The 8,139-nt window shown below is 47.3% G+C and overlaps 1 non-coding gene across 1 annotated transcript; it reads left to right on the plus strand.

Annotated features, from left to right (window-relative positions):
• The first annotated feature begins 5,715 nt into the window (after positions 1–5,715).
• On the plus strand, positions 5,716–5,787 carry TRNAE-UUC (transfer RNA glutamic acid (anticodon UUC)). The gene has a single exon. It is a non-coding gene; the product is annotated as a tRNA-Glu (tRNA).
• The last annotated feature ends 2,352 nt before the right edge of the window (positions 5,788–8,139 follow it).

Below are 8,139 nucleotides of genomic sequence, written 5' to 3' on the forward strand. Positions count from 1 at the left end.
GAAGTGGCTGCCTGTGTGCAGCTGTGCGTTCTACTCATTTTCAATGGACTGCCTGCATGCAGCACCTGAAAGTGTTACAGATGTTGCAAAAATGGCCCATTCATGCTATATGGGCCTCATCACCCTTGTAAACAAGGCCATACAGACAGACAAAACGATTACAAATAAAACCGCAATACTTAATTATCCAAAGGCATTTTAATATGCACTATGCCTTTAACCTAAGTACTGTAATTAAAAGTGTCTGTGCTCCTAAAGCCGGCGATAGACAGTTCGAATCTTGGCCGGTTCAGTGGGTCGGGATGAGTGTCAGGCAACCAGCATTTTTATACAAAGGCCAACATTAGTCATCCTTGTGTCCCTGTCATGTCGAATTTATTCATTGTCTCTGGCACAAGCGTTTTGAACTTCTCTCTGTAATTTGATGTTGTACAAAGAAAAATATATGAAATGTAGGTGAAGGTGCTAAATCTAATTTCTCTTTTTTTTTACTGAAGATGTACGCGGTATTGCCTGCATACAAGGCTCACATGGCAGGCCTGATGACCAACACATTGAAACGCCGCCAAAAAGTGACGTTCAAATTAGGACTCCACCAGAGTGCGACCTAGACATGGCCACTCCACCAGAGTGCGACCTAGACATGGCCACTCCACCAGAGTGCGACCTGGACATGGCCACTCCACCAGAGTGCGACCTAGACATGGCCACTCCACCAGAGTGCGACCTAGACATGGCCACTCCACCAGAGTGGACCTAGACATGGCCACTCCACCAGAGTGCGACCTAGACATGGCCACTCCACTAGAGTGCGACCTAGACATGGCCACTCCACTAGAGTGTGACCTGGACATGGCCACTCCACCAGAGTGCGACCTGGACATGGCCACTCCACCAGAGTGCGACCTAGACATGGCCACTCCACCAGAGTGCGACATTCACATGGAAAATCCACCAGCATGTGACGTTCATGTTGATACTTCACCAAAATGCAAGGGGAATGTCTCCAGTGAAGATGGGGGCAAGGTTACAAGAAAGGATAGGCAGATACTAGTGGTAGGGGATTCAGTTATTGGAAGAATACAGAGGGCAATCTGTCACAAATACCCTTATCGCCGAACAGTATGTTGTTTACCGGGCGCTCGAGTTCGGAACATTGTAGATTGCAAGGATAGATTGTTGGATGGAGGGAGGAGCGGCGTGCTGACGTCACCACCACACCACGCTGATCCCGGAAGACACGGGCAGCAGCTGCGAGCCGGCCGGCTTATATTGTTTTTAGAGGCATCGTTTTTAGAGGCATTTTTTAACCAGATACACCGTAAGTGCATTTCTTATTATCCTTTATTTACAATAAACGTAAACTGTATCACACTATGGAGTATTTCTTTTCATATTTGCTTTTGGGATTTGAGCGTTAATACCCCAATCCAGTGGAACTCCTGAGCGGGGACCTGTGAGACACTTCATAACAGAGACCCAGTGGCTGGGGGACACAGCCACTTGCTCGCACGATCTCTGTGACAGGAGATCTGTCAATCTGGTAAGGGGCGTTTTTGTCTGAGGTGGAGGAACTTCCTTTATCATCACGCTCCCCAGGGAGACAGTTTTGTGCATGCTTCACTCTGTTTGAAGATTGGTGTTTTCTTTCTGTATCAGAAAAGTGGTTTTTCCTTCCAATAAGGACTGTTATCTGACTGTATGGACTTACTAACATCACTTGGTCCTTGATTCCGAGTTTTTATCTATGTTATATCCACTACTGGAATCGTGCAGTTTGTGGACTCAAATTTATACTGTTTACCAGTCATTATTCATTTGCTTTGTTCGCATTTTTATTCAATTTATATTTAATGTTTTTCACCATTAGGATTGTGTTGGTATGGTCATATTAATTCATCACGATCACGTTCACTTATTAGGCAGCCCAGCCTTTTCTATATAGCTAGATTGTTGGATGGGGCTGGAGTGGACCCAGCTGTCATGGTATATATTGGTACCAATGACAAAGTTCGAGAAAGATGGAGCGCCCTACAAAATGATTTCAGGGACTTAGGGGCTATATTGAAGAAAAGGTCCCCCAAGGCAATATTTTCAGAAATACTGCCTGTACCTCGAGCCACACCAGAGAGGCAGCAGGAGCTTATGTTACTTAACAAATGGCTGAGGAACTGGTGCAGGGAGGAGGAGTTTGGGTTCATGGAGAACTGGACTGACTTTTCACTAAATTACCAGCTCTATAGCAGGGACGGACTGCACTTAAATGGGCAGGGTGCCACTCTATTGGAAGAAAAGATGACCAAAAAGCTAGAAGAAATTCAGGTTGACGCTCCACCAGAATGTGAAGTTCACATTGAGAACCCACCAGACTGTGACTCTCACGCTGGGACTCACATAGAATGTGACATTAATGTCGAGACTACACCAGAAAGCGACGTTCACATTGTTACTCCACCAGAATTGTTACTCCACCAGAGTGGCATTCACGCTGTGACTTCACCAGAATGTGACGCTCAAGATGAGACTCCACAAAAATCCCAGAGGAACCTTGGGAACATCTCCTCCAGTGAAGATGGGGGCAAAGTTACAGAAAAAAATAGGAAGATACTGGTGGTAGGGGACTCGATCATTAGAAGGACAGAAAGGGAAATCTGTCACAAAGACTGTTATTACCGAACAGTATATTGTTTACCAGGTGCTCGTGTTCGGGACATTGCACATCAGATGGACAGATTGTTGGATGGGGCTGGGGAGAACCCAGCTGTCATGATACATATTGGTACGAATGACAAAATTAGAGGAAGATGGCGCGCCCTACAAAATGATTTCAGGGACTTGGGGGCTATATTGAAGAAAAGGACCTCCAAGGCAGTATTTTCAGAAATATTGCCTGTACCTCGAGCCACACCAGAGAGGCAGCAGGAGATTAGGGATCTTAACAACTGGCTGAGGAACTATTGCAGGTAGGAGGGGTTTGGCTTCATGGCGAACTGGGCTGACTTTTCAGTCGGTTACCGTCTTTATAGCAGTGATGGATTGCACTTCAATCGAAGGGGTGCAGCTTTTTGGGGAGTGAAGATGGCCAAAACGTTGGAAGAAATTTTAAACTAGGAGATGAAGAGGAGGGATCGGAGGATGATTTGCCATTATCACAGGAGTCCACTACGTCATCACTCTCTGGAAAGATTCTCATCAGCACCTATCTTCAAGAGAGCAATACCTTCAGCTATCTTCACCAAAAAGTCTGAGGAACCCTCCCAGGGACCAGGTATGGCTGTACCAACACAGGTTCCTACACTGGTGGCGGCTGCCACTCCAGTAACTGGAGGCTCCTCCCATCAGGCCTCTATTTTTGTTTTTGGAGCTTCTGAATCACCATCAATGTAGCTGGACAAACAAGACAATTGGTTGTTCCTAGAAGAAGATTCAACAAAAAGTCTGAGAAACCCTACTAGGGACCAGGTACGGCTGTACCAACACAGGTCCCTATACTGGTGGCGGCTGCCACTTCAGTAACCAGAGGGACGTCTCATCAGCTCTATATTTCCCTTTCTGTAGCTTCTGCAGAAGCTTTAAGGTTCGACAATACATCGCCCAAACATAATCACCACCAACATGTCAGACACTTTTTTACAGGTGATTATGTTTGATCGATGTATTGTCGATCGACATTAAGTAATTGATTATGTTGTGAAGTTTGGCGGCTGGTAGGCTTTTGAGGCGTGTGTTGGATCAGCAATGAGGGGAGGTTGGAGGCCGTTATGTTTTTGAGGCGTGTGTTGGACTGGCTATGAGAGAAGGTTGGAGGCCGGTATGTTTTTGAGGCATGTGTTGGACCGGCTATGAGGGGAGGTTGGAGGCCGGTATGTTTTTGAGGCGTGGTGTATACACGGGGTGTATGAATCTGTACCCTGTGTGGGGGCTGTGTTTACCCCAAAAAGGACATCCATGCGGGTGCAGTTGCACGGACACACACTGGGTGCGTTCGGGGCCATGCACCGGCACCCACACAGATGTCACATTGGATACAGCCACTGCACCCCAGTTGACAGCAATGGGACTGCCTACACGGGATGCTGGGAACACCTGTGCATCCCCATTCCAGTAGCAACGAGGCAAGGTTGGAGGCCAGTATTTTTTGAGGCGTGTGTTGGACCGGCTATGAGGGGAGGTTGGAGGCTGGTATGTTTTTGAGGTGTGTGTTGGACTGGCTATGAGGGGAGGTTGGAGGCCGGTATGTTTTTGAGGCATGTGTTGGACCGGATATGAGGGGAGGTTGAAGGCTGGTATGTTTTTGAGGCGTGTGTTGGACCGGCTATGAGGGGAGGTTGGAACTATTTTTGTCTTCAGAGGTGAGAGGAGTCTTTCCAGCTTTTTTAGGCTTTCTCTGCTGGAGAAATGAGAACTCTTTTGTACCCTGTGTGGGGGCTGTTTACCCCAAAAAGGACATCCATTCTTGGTGCAGTTGCACGGACGCACCCTGGGTGCGTTCGGGGCCGTGCACCGGCACCCACACAGATGTCACATTGGGTACAGCCGAAGCACCCCAGTTGAAAGCAATGGGACTGCCTACACAGGATGCACGGAACACCTGTGCATCTGCATTCCAGTAGCAATGAGGGGAGGTTGGAGGCCGGAATGTTTTTGAGGCATGTGTTGGACCGGCTATGAGAGAAGGTTGGAGGCCGGTATGTTTTTGAGGCGTGTGTTGGACTGGCTATGAGGGGAGGTTGGAGGCCGGTATGTTTTTGAGGCGTGTGTTGGACTGGCTATGAGAGAAGGTTGGAGGCCAGTATGTTTTTGAGGCATGTGTTGGACCAGCTATGAGGGGAGGTTGAAGGCCGGTATGTTTTTGAGGAGTGTGTTGGACCGGCTATGAGGGAAGGTATAAGGCTGGTATGTTTTTGAGGCGTGTGTTGGACTGGCTATGATGGAAGGTTGGAACTTTATGGAGAAGTCTGAGGCCTCACTCACACGGGGTGTATGAATCTGTACCCTGTGTGGGGGCTGTGTTTACCCCAAAAAGGACATCCATGTGGGTGCAGTTGCGCGGACCCACCCTGGGTGCGTTTAGGGCCGTGCACTGGGACCCACACAGATGTCACATTGGGTACAGTTGCTGCACCCCAGTTGACAGCAATGGGACTGCCTACATGGAATGCTGGGAACACCTGTGCATCCCCATTCCGGTAAACACGGCCCTCCCATGAGGTACGGATTCATACCCTCCATGTGAATGGAATAATTAGCTCCATTGTGTTGCTAATTTGGGGACCACTGTACCCCTCTTTATTGTTATTTGGGTGCGTTTTATTATAGGAGTGTTATATATTGTAGATTAGGATAAGTTTGTATAGGTTGTGGAGGTGTGTGTTATTCTTTGGGTGTGTTTTGGAGTATATATATATATATATATATATATATATATATATATATAAAACCTCTGATATATATATAGATTGTAGTTTAGGTTAAGTTTGGATTTCTTCTGGAAGCGTTTTGAGTGGACATAGCTGAGCAGGGGCGGGCCTTAGAGAACAGAGACCGCATATGGGCAGCACAGAGGCTTAGGGGTTAGCCTTGCAGCACTGGGGTCCATGGTTCAAATCCTGACCAGAACCATATCTGCATAGAGTTTGCATGTTCTCCCTGTGCTTGCGTGGGTTTCCTCCGTGTACTCTGGTTTCCTCCCACACTACAAAGACATGCTACCTTGCGTTGGTGGTGCAGTGGTGAGCATAGCTGCCTTTCAAGCAGCTGACCCGGGTTCGATTTCCGGCCAACGCCATCTCCAATGCTTGGAGTCCTCAGAGAGAAAAGTGCTATAGAGGTATATAGGAGAATGCAGAGTATATATTAGCGGTGGAATAAAGAATGAAGTGAATGTGTGGAATATTTGAGAAAGAAAATATTCCCCCAGACTCTATAGAAGGTGAACCCAGCAACAGATAGAAGACGCTTAGGCTGCGATCACACCTAGGCGTTCTGGATCGTGGGCAGAATTACTGCGATTCCCAAATTGCCATAAAACGCGTGACATGTTTGTGATCCCATTACTATCAATGGCACCCTAATCACAAGACAATATTGTCACTGGACAAATCGCGCAAACAAAATCGCGGGATGCCTGTTTCACAAAAGCAGTCCTGCAATTTGCAAAAAACACGCCTCGATTGGGGTGATATTGAAAGTAAAGGGATCGCAAACGTGTGATTCGGGAATCCGGAACACCTAGGTGTGAACAGAGCCTCGCCGTGTCCATCATACGACAAGAACTTCCTGCATAGACATCCCCCCAGCAGGAATATTACACCCAAACTCCCCCCAGCAGGAATATTACATCCGATACTCCCACCCAGGGCCGTCTTTACCACAGGGCAAACGGGGCAGCTGCCCAGGGCCCAGGGCCCTTTCACTATTTGGGGCCCAAAGCAGAGCTGCCCCTTAAGCCCATGCCGTGAAAATCCCCACTGTCTGCAATAAAGACGGCCCTGTGTCTGTCTGTCACAGACAGTCATCAGCCGGCATCAGCAGGCACGCACTCAGTACTGTGCTGCATTTGTTTTGATGAAGGAGCGGGCCGCGGGTGGGCGGGACCTTGAGCTCCCCTGACTCTCTGGCCCCGCCCCTTGCTATGCTGCCTGCAAGCGTGTATGTGATCGGACTCAGAGGAGCGGCTGCGGAGGCCTCGGTAGGAGGAGTCAGACGGCGGCGCAGAGTGGAGACTGTGGAGTGCTGTCAGAGAGAGTGCTGGTGCCTGGAGTGAAACTAGCAATAGCAGCAGACCAGCAGTGTGGAGGAATTGATTGGGTTTGAAGCTGAGCTGGCCAGAAGGACAAGGTAGGTCTTCTTTCTCCTCCTGCACCCCATGTGTAGAACAGTAGAAATTTTAAAAACCTGCCACCCCCTCTATCACCAATAGATAGATTCATGCATTGCATGAATCTATCTATGGCTGCCACTGCCACCCCCTATTCAGGCACCCGGCCCCTTTTTGGGCGCCGGGCGCCTGAATTACAGCTGCGGGGGGTGTTCTGAAACACCTGATTAGAGCCATAGGCTCTAATAGGCGTCAAAAAAGTGACATGCGATCGCCATGCTGGGCGCTCACAGGTCACTCAGCTGTGTTAGAAAAGCGAATGAATATTCGCATTCCTAACACTAAACCGCCTCTCTGCCAATCAGGTGCTCGGGTCTGTTACCTGTCACTTGATTGGCTGAAACGACAGGCGCCGCTATTGGATGTCTATCAGGAGGAGAGGACGGGAGATGAGGATGGCAGGAGATGCACAAAGGACCCCGCTTATTGCTGTCACCCGCTGCCCCACCAAGACAGGGTAAGTGCTGGGCAGACGGCGAGCGGGAGGAGAGGACCTCTATATTTGGGTATTTATACGGGGGATATTGTATATAGAGGTATATAGGACAGTGGATATATATAATATATACGGAGGAGTACACATGTCACACCTCTATATCTGGGTATATACTGGGGATATAGTATATAGATATATACAGAGAGTACACACGTCACACCTCTATAGCTGGGTATTTACGGGGGATATAGTATATAGAGATATATAGGACAGTGGATATATAGTATTTACAGAGAGTACACATGTCACACCAATATAACTGGGGATATAGTATATAGGACAGTGGATATATATAGTATATACAGAGAGTACACACGTCACTCCTCTATATCTGGGTATGTATATGTACAGGGGTGATATAGTATATAGAGATATATGACAGTGGATATATAATATATACAGAGAGTACACATGTCACACCTCTATATCTGGGTATATACGGAGGCGATATAGTATATAGAGATATATAGGACAGTTGATATATAGTATATACAGATAGTACACACTTCACACCTCTATATCTGGGTATATACGGGGCATATAGTATATATATATATATATATATATATATATATATATATATAGAATAGTGGATATATAGTATATACAGAGAGTACACTTGTCACACCTCTATATATGGGTATATACGGGGGATATAGTATATAGGACAGTGGATATATAGTATATACAGAGAGTACACACGTCACACCTCTATATCTGAGTACACAAGTCACACCTCTATATCTGGGTATATGTATGGGGG

Source organism: Aquarana catesbeiana, linkage group LG02, assembly GCF_042186555.1.
Source record: "Aquarana catesbeiana isolate 2022-GZ linkage group LG02, ASM4218655v1, whole genome shotgun sequence".
Classification (NCBI taxonomy): domain Eukaryota; kingdom Metazoa; phylum Chordata; class Amphibia; order Anura; family Ranidae; genus Aquarana; species Aquarana catesbeiana.